The following is a 16,050-nucleotide window of genomic DNA, read 5'->3' as shown; positions in this document are numbered from 1 at the left end:
ATCTGTGCAACTCTCTTCCCCAAAAAAGCTTGGGGGTTAGGGAAGGGTATTAGGGTTACAGAACCAAGGTGGGTAGATGGAGTTAAGGTACAGATACTGATACAGATCGGGCCCAAGAGGCTGAATGGTCTGCTTCTGTTCCTATGTTCCTCTACTACTTACTATATCCTACTGGAAGTTCCCAGGCCTACTTTCCACAGATGCTGCCTGTCCTGCTAAGTAATTCCAGTATTTTCTGGTTATATTTCAGAATTCCAGCATCCACAGCCTTTGTATTAGAATATCAATATCGTTTATACGTGCCTACATGTGAGTTGATCAGAGTTGGACATATAGCAACAACAACAACTTGTATTTATATAGCCCCTTTAATGTAGTGAAACATCCCAAGGCGCTTCACAGGAGTATTACGCGATAAAGATTTGACACCGAGCCGCATAAGTAGAAATTAGCGCAGGTGATCAAAAGCTTGGTCAAAGAGGTAGGTTTTAAGGAGCGTCTTGAAGGAGGGAAGAGAGGTAGAGAGGCGGAGTGGTTTAGGCAGGGAGTTCCAGAGCTTGGGGCCCAGGCAACAGAAGGCACGGCCACCGATGGTTGAGCGACTATAATAAGGGCTGCTCAGGAGAGCAGAATTAGAGGAGCGCAGACATCTCGGGGGAGGTTGTGGGGCTGGAGGAGATTACAGAGATAGGGAGGGGTGAGGCCATGGAGGGATTTTGAAAATAAGGATGAGAATTTTTAAATCGAGATGCGAATGTAGGTCAGTGAGCACAGGAGTGATGGCTGAGCGGGACTTGGAGCGAGTTAGGACACGGACAGCCGAGTTTTGGATCACCTCCAGTTTATGTAGGGTAGAATGTGGGAGGCCAGCCAAGAGTGCGTTGGAATAGTCAGGTCTAGGGGTAACAAAGGCATGGATGAGGGCTTCAACAGCGGATGAACCGAGGCTAAGAATTCAAATGTCGAGGACTGGGAAATGCATAGTGGGTAAGCACATTTCCCTTTCACATCTGGATCTTGAATAAAGATCCCAAATGGAATTTCAACCTGATTCTGAGTAGATGAAGGTCCATATTACAAACTGTTCATAATGTGGCACTAAATTATCAGCTTGGCCCAATCAGTAGTGCTCGCACCTCTGGCTCAGGAGGTTGCGAGTTTAAATCCGACAACAAACGCAGCTCTTAATCGAGATGAATACTTCACTGTACCGCTGAGACGGTGCAGCATTATCAGTGGTGCTAGCATTTGGCGAGGCATTCAATCAAACTCCGGTTTTTCTGTTCAGATAGACAACTTAACTTTAAAAAAAAGTAATGCTGGAATGAGAGTTGGTGTTGTGGAAAGATGAGGTCTAAATGGAATGAACTGCTTCTTCATTCAGATCGATTTTGGCGGCCGTGCCTTCAGATGCCTGGGTCCTGAGCTCTGGAATTGTCTCCCTAACCCTCTCCGCCTCTCCGCCTCCTTCAAGATGCTCCTTAAAACCAACTTCTTTCACCTGCCCTAATATTTCCTTATGTGGCTCGGTGTCAAATGTGGTCTGATAATGCTCCTGTGAAGCATCTTGGGAAGTTTTGCTACATTAAAGGAGTTGTATAAATCCAAGTTTATGTTGTGTCCTAAATTGTCAAATTCAATCATGCACCATAATTAGGACCCACAAGTGACATATTAGTGCAGTAGACTGAGGCTAAAGGTTGTCAGCTGTGGTTCAGTGGGTAGCACCTTCATCTCTGAATCACAAGATTGTGGGCTCAAGGCCCCCTCCAGGGACTTGAGCACAAAAATCTAGGCTGACACTCCCAGTGCAGTACTGAGGGAGCACTGCACTGTAGGAGGTGCCGTCTTTCGTATGAGATGTTAAACCGAGGCCCTGTCTGCTCTCACAAGTAGATGTAAAAGATCCCATGGGACTATTTTGAAGAGGTGTCCTGGGGCCAATATTTATCCCTCAACCAACATAACAAAAACTGATTATCTGGTCATTATCACATTGCTGTTTGTGGGAGCTTGCTGTGCACAAATTGGCTGCTACATTACAACAACAACTACACTTCAAAAGTGCTTCATTGGCTGTAAAGCACTTTGAGACGTCCGGTGGTCGTGAAAGGCGCTATAGAAATCCAAGTCTTTCTTTAAAATATACAGGGGGCGGGGTGCGGGGTGCGGGGGGCAGGGGGGGGAGCTTTTCTCTGTGCGCTGTGTGTAACAAAATCTTAATCCTCTTTATAAAGAAGTTATTTCCTCATCATTTGAGTGCGCAGAGGAAGTCACGCACCTTCCTGCACTATTGGAGCAGAGTAAAGGGAGCTTCACTCTGCCTCTGATCTGCGCTGCACTTGCCTTAGAAATGGTCAACTGGGCACAAAACGTGGGAAGAGGTTCAGTGTCGAGCACTGATGTAAAAAAAAGTGTTGAGAAACAATTCTTGCAACTTGTACAATGAAAGTTTATTTTTGTACTTTCACTTTTCTAGTGCTGCCGGCTTTGCTCTCCCCATTCATCTTTTGTCTCCTCTACCCTGTTCTCGCCCTCGCTCCTACATTCTGTCTCTCAGCGTCCCACTGTCCTGGCGTCCCCGAAGACGTACGGACAATAACTCGCTAGAAATCGCTGCCAAAGTCCTGCCTTGCACGCTTCACTTATTGGCTGACGTATTCATTCAATCAGGCCATGCTCTCGAAGCACAGGTTAGGTGGGATTGATCACAATAATTGCTTCCCCGGCCGGTGGAGTGATACCCGAGGATGACAAATGGAGATGTGGGTAGACGAGACCACAACTATAGGAGCAGTTTATTGGATTATCATCATTTTATCGGATTATCATCATTTTATCGTTTGTACTTATGCTTTGCTGGCCTCAGCTTCTAGGATTTTTGCTAGCTCACCTTGAATGTTCTCACAAGATTTTGGAAGCAGCACACACACACACACACACACACACACACACACACACACACCTACAAGTACGCATGCCACGCACACAGCACGCACACACACTATGCACGCTCGCCCAAAGTGCGCACACAGACACACCATACATTCACACGCATACACGTACCCATAGATACACACACCACACATGCATGCATACACATGCTCACAGACACACACGCCACACACGCACACACACACACGCACACACACACGCATGCTCACAGACGCACACACACACGCCTACACACACACACACGACTCTCTCACACACACAAATATACCATTAACACTAACCAGCTAGTTAGAAATGGTACAGAAAGGGAGTTAAACCCCTGATCAGCTGAACAACCAAGTTGGTTTCATGAAGTAGTTAATGTCGCTGGGCCGAAGTGCAGTGCCGCCGGAAAGCTGGTGGTGTTGAGGCCGTTTCCCCGATTAGCGCCGCAAAGTTTGCAGCAGCCATTGGATCCAAATTCAGCTTTTTGACCACAAAATGTTCCAGTCTTATTAGCCCTTCAAACCTGGAAGTTTGCAGTCTTAATTGGGGCGTTATTCCCACAGGAAATTCACCCTTAGGGCGATGTGCCAGCTGCCATTGCAGCACAGGCGCGAGGGAGCGAGCCGATCGGTGCTGCTTTGGTGAGGATGGCTGCGGCCCTGCGAGATCGATGCAGCGTCTAAGTGCTGTCATATCTGGTGGCTTTCAGACTCTGGCTCGCATGCAGTCTCAGCTGGATGCTCCCCCGAGATCTGAGTGTTGCGTTCGTGGCCGGGTCCACCACGGGCCACGGGGGACCTTCCGGTGTGGTGCCACAGCACCGACCTGAGCTCCCTCAGATTGGTGGTGGTGATATTGTGCCGTCCCTGGTGAGTTACTCAGGCTCCTCGGGCCTGGATACGGATGGTGCACTCCCTCCGGTTCGTAACGTTCCTGGCCCCAGACCTGTCACTCTGCCAGTGACTCCACGCATGGCCTGCCCGAGCCAAGTCAGACTGAACCGTCCCGGGAGGGTGTTGACCAGTCTCCAGCAGGCCCTTCCAGGCCCAAAGCTGCTCGAGGGCGTGCTAGAAGTTTCCACACAGGGAACACAACAGCCTTCCCAGACCCATGAGGCAGCCACAGGGGAGACACTGAGGTGAAGTCGCAGGTTAGGCACGTGTAAGATCATCATAGGCAGTCCCTCGGAATCGAGGAAGACTTGCTTCCACTCTAAAAGTGAGTTCTCAGGTGACTGAACAGTCCAATATGGGAATTACAGTCTCTGTCACAGGTGGGACAGACAGTGGTTGAAGGAAAGGGTGGGTGGGGAGTCTGGTTTGCCACACGCTCTTTCCGCTGCCTGCGTTTGGTTTCTGCATGCTCTCGGCGACGAGACTCGAGGTGCTCAGCGCCCTCCCGAAAGCACTTCTTCCACTTAGGGCGGTCTTTGGCCAGGGACTCCCAGGTGTCGGTGGGGATGTTGCACTTTATCAAGGAGGCTTTGAGGGTGTCCTTGAAGCATTTCCTCTGCCCACCTGGGGCTCGCTTGCCGTGTCGAGGCTCTGAGAAGAGCACTTGCTTTGGGAGTCTCGTGTCAGGCATGCGAACGCTGTAGCCCGCCCAATGGAGCTGATCGAATGTGGTCAGTGCTTTGATGCTGGGGATGTTGGCCTGAGCGAGGACACTGACATTGGTGCATCAATCCTCCCAGTGGATTTGCAGGATCTTGTGGAGGCAGCATTGGTGGTACTTCTCCAGTACTTTGAGCTGTCTGCTGGAAATAGTCCATGCCTCCATATAGGAGGGCGGGTATCACTACTGCCCTGTAGACCATAAGATTTGAGGTCCTGGTCTTCAAGCACTCTCTTCCTCAGGCGACCAAAGGCTGCACTGGCACATTGAAGGCGATGTTGGACGTCGTCATCGATGTCTGCCCTTGCTGACAGTAGACTCCCGAGGTATGGAAAATGGTCCACGTCGTCCAAGGCTTCACCGTGGATATTGATGACCGGGGAGTAGTGCTGTGTGTCGAGATCAGGTTGATGGAGGACCTTTGTCTTACGGATGTTTAGCGTAAGGCCCATGTTTTCGTACGCCTTGGTGAAGGTGTTAACGATGGCTTGGAGTTTGGCCTCTGAATGTGTGCAGACACAAGTGTCATCCGCTTACTGTAGTTTGAGGGCAGAGGATGGGATTGTTACACTCGTAATAAATGGTCAGACTGAGTACTGTGTGTTATGGGCAAGTGAGACCTTAGCTCCTTTATTAAGGTTCCAGAGTGCAGGTACCTTGTGGGTGGCCTGCTTATATACTGTGCTCCCTTGGGACTCCAACAGGTAGGCCCTCTGGTGGTCAGGTGTGATGCAGGTTACAAGGGGTTAAATACATAACAGTGATGACCTTGGATTTGTCCTGGATCCAGTCTGAGCCCCTGAATTGAGATTTCAGTTTTCTCTCTGTGAATCTCGGGATCTCTATTTTTCTCTCTCTCTCTAGTTTTTTTCCCCCTTTTCTCTTTCTCTATTCCTATTTCTCTATTTCTCTTTCTCCCAATCAAATTTTCTCATTCTGTTTCTCATTTTCTTTCCTCATTTCTATCTCTTTCTTCTTTCTCTTTTGCTCCCTTCCCTCTCTCTCTCTCCCTCTCTCTATCCCTCTCCCTCACCCTCTCTCCCTCTCACCCTCTCTCCCACCTCTCTCTCCCTCTCACCCTCTCTCCCTCTCACCCTCTCTCACCCTCTCTCACCCTCTCTCATCCTCTCTCTCTCTCATCCTCTCTCTCCCTCCCTCTCCCTCTCTCTCATCCTCTCCCTCTCTCTCTCACCCTCTCTCTCCCTCCCCCTCTCCCTCTCTCCCTCCTCTCACCCTCCCTCTCTTTCTCTCTCTCTCCCCCCCTCCCCCCTCTCCCTCTCCCCATCTCTCTCCTTCTCTCTCTCTCCCTCTCTCTCACCTGTGGTGTATGTAGCACACAAATCACTGACTCCACACGGTCTGGTGTAAATCTAACTGCTGTAAATCTAACTGCTGTGACCTTCGTCCTTTATTGTTCAGCTCCAGAGTGCCTCTCAGGTGTAGTGGTCAGCCTTATATAGCACCTGTTGCAGGTACTACCAGGTTTCCCACCACAGCACCATCTGTGGTGTGGCATAGTGCTTACATTACATTTAAGGTACTGGGACGATACACACATCATTACATAACATCACACTTGTCCAACGGAAGGCAGGTGGGCATAGACAGTGCGTTAGTATGGTACATATTATCTGGTACATTAACTGGTTATTGACTGGTAGCGGAACCTTGATTTCCATGTTAGCCGTTATCATTAATTGTACTTCATCCATTATTTTACACAAATACAGTGGCCATTCAGCATTAAAAAAGTAATTCTTATTATAAATTCACTATCTCACATTAACATAGCTCATTTTAGACTCGCTCTGCCTTACAGAAGTCCTTTGTGGGGACCACCTCTTGGTAAAACTCTTTTAAGACTCCCGGGTGCATTTCCTTTTTAAGGCGCCACCTTTGATGCAGGAGGATTCCACGAGACTTCTCCTTGGGCGCCGCCATCTTTGATGCTCTGCTGCTCTGGACACGATGCCGCCGCCATCTTGCTCTCTGCTGCTCCGGATGCTCCGCTCCCCTCCGCTGCCACCTGACTTGCCGCCTCTCCTGCGGCCTCCGTGGCCTCTCCAGCGGCCGCACTTGCCGCGTCCCCCACGGCCTCCATAGCCGCCGACCTCCAGCTGCTGCCGCCGCCCGACGCTAACAGCTCCTCGGCGGGGCTCTTCCGAACCGCCGGCCATCCTGGATCCCTCGCACCCCGCCGGCTCACTCCCCCCCCCCCACTAGGCCCCTCTGTGCAGGGCTGCTTACCTGTGGGGGCTGAGGCTGCAGGGTCTCTGTGTGAGGTCCAGGCCTGGGGCTTGCCTGTGGGGGCTGGGGCTGCAGGGTCTCTGTGTGAGGTCCAGGCCTGGGGCTTGCCTGTGGGGTGGATTGAGGCTGCAGGATCTCTATGAGGCCCGGGCCTGGGGCTTGCTTGTGGGGGCTGAGGCTGCAGGATCTCTATGAGGCCCGGGCCTGGGACTTGCCTGTGGGGGCTGGGGCTGCAGGGTCTCTGTGTGAGGCCCGGGCCTGGGACTTGCCTGTGGGGGCTGGGGCTGCAGGATCTCTGTGTGAGGCCCGGGCCTGGGACTTGCCTGTGGGGATTAAGGCTGCAGGGTCTCTGTGTGAGGTCCGGGCCTGGGACTTGCCTGTGGGTGGATTGAGGCTGCAGCTCCAGCTCGGTCGGCGCTGCTCTCTGGGGACTCGGGGCACGGCAGCACCCCGGGGAGCAGCAGCCTGTGGAGTGATGAAGTCTTCCCAGCTCCCACGGACCGTCCCCATCCACCTCCGGCCGAGGAGTGTCGGCCCATCGCCTGCAACGACCCACAAAGGTAAAGCGTGCGTCTCGTCCCCGTGGGATACCTGCACCTCCGCTCTGCCAAGAACAGGTATTAGTTCCCTGGTGTCGGTACGCAGCTTCACCGTGACCGGGACCAGCTTGGGGCGTGCAGCTGGGTTAATCCACAGTTTATCAAAAGTTCTCCGACTCATCAACGACGGACCCGAGCCCGTGTCCACTGCCATACTCACAGGGACTCCGTTGATTTTTACTTCACTTATCACTGGGGGCGAATCGTCGGTACACGTGTACAGTCCCAACACCTCATCTTCTTCTGCCTGCTCCTCGCTGAACAGTGGATCATTCCCCATCTCCTTAGCCACACGGTGAGTCCGATTTCTTTTACACATACACTGAAGGTGGCCTTTAACGTGGCAGGTATTGCACGTGTACTCCGCAAACCTGCACCAGTGAGCCTCATGGCTTCCTCCACAACGCCAGCATGGTGCTGCTTGATTGGCCCCCCTCAGTGGACTCGGAGTTCCGGGACCCCGAGGTCCGTGCTCTCTGCCCCGGGCCGAGCCACGTTCTGCAGTTTTGTCCGTGGTGGGCGCTATCCTGAGGACAGTGCCTGCCGGGTTCGAGACTGTGTGGATTACTTGCTTGGTGCTGCAAGTCGAGGTCATATATGCCCGGCTGATGGTGATGGCATTTGTCAGAGTGACTGTGGGTTCCGTGGCTAGCAGCTTGTGAAGGAGGCCCTCGTGGCCAATCCCCATAACGAAAACGTCCCGCAAAGCCTCGTCAAGGTGTGCGCCAAAATCACACGGCGCCGCGAGTCTCCTGAGGTCCGCAGCATATTTGGTGACATCCTGGCCCTCGGGTCTGCAGTGATGGTAAAATTTGTATTTGGCCGTGAGGATGCTCTCCTTCGGTTTCAACTGGTCACGAATGAGTTCAGTCAGCTCCTCATATGACTTGTCCCTGGTGCTCCCAGGTGCCAGCAAATCCCTGACGAGGCAGTAAACCTCATCCCCACAACTGGAGAGCAATATCGCCTTACGCTTATCTCTCATTGTGTATGTGTCCTCCGTCAGGTCGTTTGCTGTGAAGTAGTACTCGAGCCTTTCCGTAAAGGCCTCCCAATCATTGCCCATGGTAAAGTCCTTTAGTGAGCCCAGAGTAGCCATGGTTGCATGGAGTTTGTCCGCTTCCTCGTTGCCAATGTGGTGTATGTAGCACACAAATCACTGACTCCACACGGTCTGGTGTAAATCTAACTGCTGTGACCTTCGTCCTTTATTGTTCAGCTCCAGAGTGCCTGTCAGGTGTGGTGGTCAGCCTAAAATAGCCCTTGTTACAGGTACTACCAGGGTTTCCCACCACAGCGCCCTCTGTGGTGTGGCATAGTGCTTACATTACATTTAAGGTACTGGGACGATACACACATCAATACATAACATCACCCTCCCTCTCTCTCTCTCTCTCCCTCTCTCCCCCTCCCTCTCTCTCCCTCTCTCTCTCTCTCTCCCTCTCTCCTCCTCCCTCTCTCTCCCCCTCCCTCTCTCTCCCCCTCCCACTCTCTCCCCCTCCCTCTCTCCCCCTCCCTCTCTCCCTCCCCTTGAGCACGGATTCTGTGCTGAACTCCTCGGGTCCATTGAAGAGGCTCCTGGACTTGTTGCTGAGCAACACGGAGCTGGCTCCGGGATCCCGCCCTGTCCGGAGCTCGCTGATCTCCCCCAGAGGATCCTTTCCCGGACTTCCCTCTGAGACCGACTCAGCTGCTATTACTTCGAGGACTCCGGGCAGCTTCCGACTCATCCCCAGGTTTGGATCTTACCTTCTGGTCTCTCTCCACTCCCACGGCTCCGAGATCTCTGCCACTCTGCAACGGCCCCAAAAGCTGGAGGGAGAACCGTCAGCTGAAGGTCTGGCTGTTTCACGCAGAAATTGGGTCCGGGGGCGGTGAGGCAGCGGTGCACACTTTAGCGCGGCACTACTGCCGCAAGCCCCACACCGCTGCAACACCTCCCGGGTCCAATCTGTGTCGGGGCGGCCAGTTGAGCCCAGAGCGGCGGCCATTCGATTTTGATGAACGGCCGCTGCAAACAGGCAGTAACGGTCCTTCCCGGGACCGTGAATTTCGGGTCCGCTGTTAAAAGAGCTTCAGCTCATCCGCTGCTGAAGCCCTCATCCGTGCCTTTGTTACCCCTAGATTTGGCTATTCCAACACACTCCTGGCTGGCCTCCCACATTCTACTGTACGTCAACTAGAGGTGATCCAAAACTCGGCAGCCCATGTCCTAACTCGCACCAAGTCCCGCTCACCCATCACCCCTGTGCTCGCTGACCTACATTGGCTCCCGGTTAAGCAATGTCTTGATTTCAAAATTCCCATCCTTTTTTACAAATCCCTCCATGGCCTTGCCCCTCCCTATCTCTGTAATCTCCTCCAGCCCCACAACCCCTCTGAGATGTCGGCACTCCTCTAATTCTGCCCTCTTGAGCATCCCTGATTCTAACATATAAAATTATGACAGGATTGCACAGGTTAGATGCAGGAAGAATGTTCCCGATGTTGGGGAAGTCCAGAACCAAGGGTCACAGTCTAAGGATAAGGGGTAAGCCATTTAGGACCGAGATGAGGAGAAACTTTTTCACCCAGAGAGTGGTGAACCTGTGGAATTCTCTACCGCAGAAAATTGTTGAGTCCAGTTCGTTGGATATATTCAAGAGGGAGTTAAATGTGGCCCTTACGGCTAAGGGGATCGGGGTCATGGAGAGAAGGTGGGAGTGGGGTACTGAAGTTGCATGATCAGCCATGATCATATTGAATGGTGGTGCAGGCTCAAAGGGCCGAATGGCCTATTCCTGCACCTATTTTCTATGTTTCTATGTAACTGCTCAACCATTGGTGGCCATGCCTTCCGTTGCCCGGACCTCAAGCTCTGGAACTCCCGAACTAAACCTCTCCTGCCTCTCTACCTCTCTTTCCTCCTTCAAGAGGCTCCTTAAAACCTGCTTCTTTGACCAAACTATTGGTCAGCTGCAGTCATTTCCTCTTGTCTGGCTCGGTGCCAAATTTTTTGTTGTCTTTTCATGCTGCTGTGAAGCACCTTGGGACGTTTTAATATGTTAAAGGCGCTATATAAATACAAGTTGTTGTTGTTATGAAAGGTGATGAGAAAAAGATGCCTTCAATTGAGAAAAAAAGAGCCTATTTATATTGTGAACACTTGCCGACATAGTTCGATCAAATCAACGTGAGCAGTATTGGATCGCAAATATAGAGAAGAGCTGAGATTGAAGCTGAGAGATGCGGAGATATTGTGGTTTGAGCAAGGAGAATGTGGCACAATGCCAATGGTCTGGGTAGCAGTGTGGTTGGCACGGGTGACGAATGAGGTTCTAACAGATTGCCCGGCTAGGTTTGCAGAACGTGTGTAGTTTTGCGGAGAATAAACGTGGTGTGCCCTGTCTCCCTGCCTCATTTACTTCAAGAGCGTTCACGTTGAGGGATATCCATTCTACACATTTTACCCCCATAATCAGCCGTGAGCTCTCACAGGTCAGGTGCCGCGCTGATTCCCTATCCTGTCTCCGGGCTGGACCTTCAGCCTATACCTGGAACATACCCGCGAGTCCGACATTTCTGGCCCCCCCTCCGTCTCGGCCGTTCCTGTGGCTTCTCCAAGTGATGTGACAATCGGTGTTGGCAGATTGTGGACGGTTTTTATGCTGTGGGCTTGCACCGATGGTTTAAAGCGTTCCGGCCCCGCCAATCCGCCATCTCACCGAGTCTAGGAACCTTGCAGCTGGTAGCAGTGTGAGGTGTACATCCTACCAATCTGAAAGAAAGACTTGGATTTATACATGTACAGCGCATTTCATGACCACTGGACGTCGCAAAGCATTTTAGAGCCAATGAAGTCTTTCGAAGTGTGGTCACTGTTGTAATGTAGGAAACGCGGCAGCCAATTTACGCACAGCAAGCTCCCCACATAGCAATGTGATAATGGCCCAGATAAACTGTTTATTTGTCATGTTGACTGAGGGATAAATATTGGCCAGGACAACCTGCTCTTCGAAATAGTGCCATGGGATTATTTACGACCACTTGAGAGGGCAGGTGGGGCCTCGGTTTAGCGTCTCATCCGAAAGACTCGGCTGGGGTCATATCAATGTCGGGACAGGTGGAGAGCGAGGGGTTGAAATTGGTCTTCAGCGACAGGGCAAAAATGGGCGATAACGAATCTGCCGCCAGTGTTACATCCCATCGGGAAAGCAAACCAGGTGAGGTGTGTGAATGGGCTGCCGGCTCACTGCTGTCTGTATTCCGCCACCACCGAAGTCCGCAAATGTACTGACCAATTGTGCAGTCCCCCGACTTGTTTCTTTTTTGAAGAGCTTTATATCATCCTTTTGTGATGCGGCAAAAGTTTCATAGAAGCAATGGGATGGTGATTGACAAAAGAGCCAAAAAGGGGAAAATTAGGAGAAATGTTTTTATGCAGCGAGTTGTTGTGATCGGGAAAGGGCAGTGGGAGCAGATTCGATAGTGACTTTCAAAGGGGAATGGGATATATACTTGTTGGGGAGAAGAGCAGGGGGAATGGGACTAATTGGACAGCTCTTTCAAAGACACGGTGGGCCCAGTGGCCTCCATCTGTGCTGTAAGAGTCTATGAGCTTTTCCCGTGGCTGGCTATGCAAGAGTGGGAGTGCGAGCTCGGGTAAAAAGGAGCGAGCTCTCGGCAGGCAGTCCAGAGCCGGGTGACAATGAGCTGAGCGTGCATCGATCGCTGGCGATACATTTGAAGTGATCATGCAGTAGAACCAAAATAAAAATAACCACAATGGAATTGTAAAGTGACAAGAGGCAAAAAAAATAAAGGAATGGCCATCTGCTACCTCTCGGAATCTGCTTTTCTTCAAGCTATGGAGCCACCTTTAGCGAAGTGGGGACAGATGGAGAATCTGGTTTCTCTTTATCTGCTCACTCCTGGGGGTGGGGATCAGCATGGCAGGTGCGGGCTTTAATTATATCAGGATTTTCTAATTAGCAACGTAGAGGAACTAGTCACCAGAGTGATGGGAATAAGTGTTGACATCAAACACGCGTTCCTGCCTGGTATCCACGTGCGGGCACACAATTCCCATTTTGCTTCATTGTATGAAGGCCAACGGTTGTAGAATGTGGAGGAGAGAGACGTCGGTTACTGACCTTTCACTTCAGGCGATGAGGTTGCTGTTGTTAGGATTCGAATGGGACTAGATAATGTCGACCATGACAAGCTGTTTCACCGTGTCCAGAATCGTAGAATCAGAGGACATGGCCTGCGTTTGAAGGGGGTTAAATTCAAAACTCATCTGCAGAAACACTGGCCCTGAAATTCCGATGTCCCGGGTCCGTAAGAAGTTCCTACGGACCCGGGAAGGCATCGGAAAAGTCGGTTTTCAACGTGCAATGCACAATGCGCTGAAAATCGACATTTCCGATCTGTCAAGTTTCTGGTCTTGATAGATGGCCGTATCTCGTGTGCAAGGAAACTTGCAGGGTAAGGTTTCCGATATTTACGAATATCTTGCCCTGCAAATGTCCTATAAAATCCTGCGCCTGAAAAAGCAGGCATATAGCCTACTTTTACAGGCCCAAGTGGTTAAAAATACACATACAAATAAAAAATAAAGTTATAAAAGCACTATTTATGTTTAAAAACCCTCCCCACTACGGTAAGTTTATTTTAAGTGTTAATAAAAAAAAATTTTTTAAGTCGGAAAACTTTATTTTTTTATAACAACTTTAATTTAAATGCATGTTAATTGTGTATTTTATTTTCTATTTTTTATTTGTTTTAACTGTTTGGGGGGGTGTTCTCATTCATAGCACGAGGAGTTCGGTCCTTACGGAACTCCTATTGCTATGAATGAGAAACTATACTGTACCTGATTGGCTGCTGTCACTAGATCCCGGCCTGCGCACGTCCCCACGTGCACGAGCTGCGCGCGCAGTCACCTCTGGGCCTCAGGCTCGGCAGTTCGGACAGTCGCAGCAGCAGCAGGTAAATGCGTATCTTTTTGCTTTTTTTAGGTTGTTTCCCCGCGGGAAGAGGTCAAACGGAATTTCAGGGCCAATATTTCAGTGAGTGTGTGGTCAATCTATGGGACAAAGTGCCGCAGTGCAGGACCTTGGGGTCCTGGTGCATGAAACACAAAAGGATAGTATGCAGGTACAGCAAGTGATCAGGAAGGCCAATGGAATCTTGGCCTTTATTGCAAAGGGGATGGAGTATAAAAGCAGGGAAGTCTTGCTACAGCTATACAGGGTATTAGTGAGGCCACACCTGGAATACTGCGTGCATTTTTAGTTTCTATATTTACGAAAGGATATACTTGCTTTGGAGACAGTTCAGAGAAGGTTCACTAGGTTTATTCCGGAGATGAGGGGGTTGACTTATGAGGAAAGGTTGAGTAGGTTGGGCTTCATTGGAATTCAGAAGAATGATCTTATCGAAATGTATAAGATTATGAGGGGGCTTGACGAGGTGGATGCAGAGAGGATGTTTCCACTGATGGGGGAGACTAGAATTAGAGGGCATAATCTTAGAATAAGGGGCCGCCCATTTAAAACTGTGATGAGGAGGAATTTCTTCTCTCAGAGGGTTGTAAATCTGTGGAATTCGCTGCCCCAGAGAGCTGTGGAAGCTGGGATATTGAATAAATTTAAGATAGAGATAGACAGTTTCTTAACTGATAAGGGAAGTGGACCTGAGTCCATGATCGGATCAGCCATGATCTTATTGAATGGCGGAGCAGGCTTGAGGGGCCGTATGGCCTATTCCTGCTCCTATTTCTTATGTTCTTATGTTATGAGACAGTGGAAGGAGTTAGTGTTAATTCATTCAAATGTAAATTAGATCGATTTCTTTCAAAAAATAACATTTTGGGGTACGGTCTAAGGGTAATTTGAGACATGACGTGTGGTGAGTGTAGCATGCTTGAGAGCAACAGGGGACTTTGGACCTATGGTTGCCAAAGCTCTCCACCACCAGGGGTTTTCCTTGCCTCGAGTCTGAGTCTGTTATAGACTCACCGATAGAGACTGATTGCTGTGATTGGTCAACAACTCCATTATCGTTGCATCATGCGACTACCAGGAGGGTAGAAGGAGAACAAGATGGGCCTCAGTCTTTCTCCGTCTAGCAATTCCCATGTTGCCATGAGTTTAATTGCATCCCAGGGATAAAAGATCCCAGTTGTGGCTATGAAGGATCGTGGGTAAAGTTCTAATGATGTCAGTGCTATTTACAGTGGGCCTGAATTCAAATTCAGAGGGGAAGTGCAGGGATTGTGTATTGAATTACACAGAGGCGTGCTCTACAAAATGCTACACAGCATTAAAGCAGAGGACTTCGTTGGCCAAACGGTGCACTGACATAAAGAAGGTAGCCGACAGAATTTCGTCACTCCTTTGCCAGAAGATCAACAACAACAACGTGTATTTAGATAGCGCCTTTAATGTAGTGAAACATCCCAAGGCGCTTCACAGGAGTATTATGAGATAAAAAGAAAATTTGACATCGAACTGCATAAGGAAAATTAGGGCATATGACCAAAGGTATGTTTTAAGTAGCGTCTTGAAGGAGGAAAGAGAGATAGAGAGGCAGAGAATTCAAGAACTTGGGGCCTAGGCAACAGAAGATGCGGCCACTAAATGTTTGAGCGATTATAATCAGCGATGCTCAGGAGGGCAGAATTAGAGGAGCGCAGAGATCTCAGGGGGGTTGTAGGGCTGGAGGAGATTACAGAGACAGGGAGCGGCGAGACCATGGGGGGATTTGAAAACAAGGATGAGAATTTTGAAATTGAGGCGTTGCTTAACTAGGAGCCAACGTAGGTCAGTGAGCACAGGGGGCGATGGGTAAACGGGACCTGGTGCGAGTTAGGACACGGGGCAGCCGAGTTTTGGATCACCTCCAGTTTACGTAGGGTAGAATGTGGGAGGCCAGCCAGGAGTGTGTTGGAATAATCAAGTCTAGAGGTAACAAAGGTAACAAACTCGGCAGAAACTCTAGAAATACAGCCATTTAGAAACATAGAAACATAGAAAATAGGTGCAGGAGTAGGCCATTTGGCCCTTCGAGCCTGCACCGCCATTCAATGAATTCATGGCTGAACATGCAACTTCAGTACCCCATTCCTGCTTTCTCACCATACCCCTTGATCCCCCTAATAGTAAGGACTTCATCTAACTCCCTTTTGAATATATTTAGTGAATTGGCCTCAACAACTTTCTGTGGTAGAGAATTCCACAGGTTCACCACTCTCTGGGTGAAGAAGTTTCTCCTCATCTTGGTCCTAAATGGCTTACCCCTTATCCTTAGACTGTGACCCCTAGTTCTGGACTTCCCCATCATTTCACACCATTTTCCAAGGATCTCCACCATTCTTCCGCTCAAGTTACGATGGGCGATCGGGAGGAACCTAGGCATAGGATTTCCCCGTATTTATGCTCCACATGAGCCTCCTCCCACCCTACTTCATCTAACTCTAGCAGCATATCCTTTTATTCCTTCCTACCTCGAGTGTATCTAACATCCCCTTATAATCTGTGCTATTCACATCAACCATCCCCTGTGGTAGCGAGTTCCACATTCTAACCATTCTCCGGGTAAAGAGGTTTCTCCTGAATTCTTTATTAATATTTCTGACCCCGAGTTTTGGATTCCCCCAAAAGTGGAA

Source organism: Pristiophorus japonicus, chromosome 15 (genome assembly GCF_044704955.1).
Source record: "Pristiophorus japonicus isolate sPriJap1 chromosome 15, sPriJap1.hap1, whole genome shotgun sequence".
Classification (NCBI taxonomy): Eukaryota; Metazoa; Chordata; class Chondrichthyes; family Pristiophoridae; genus Pristiophorus; species Pristiophorus japonicus.
This window is presented reverse-complemented; position numbering follows the sequence as displayed.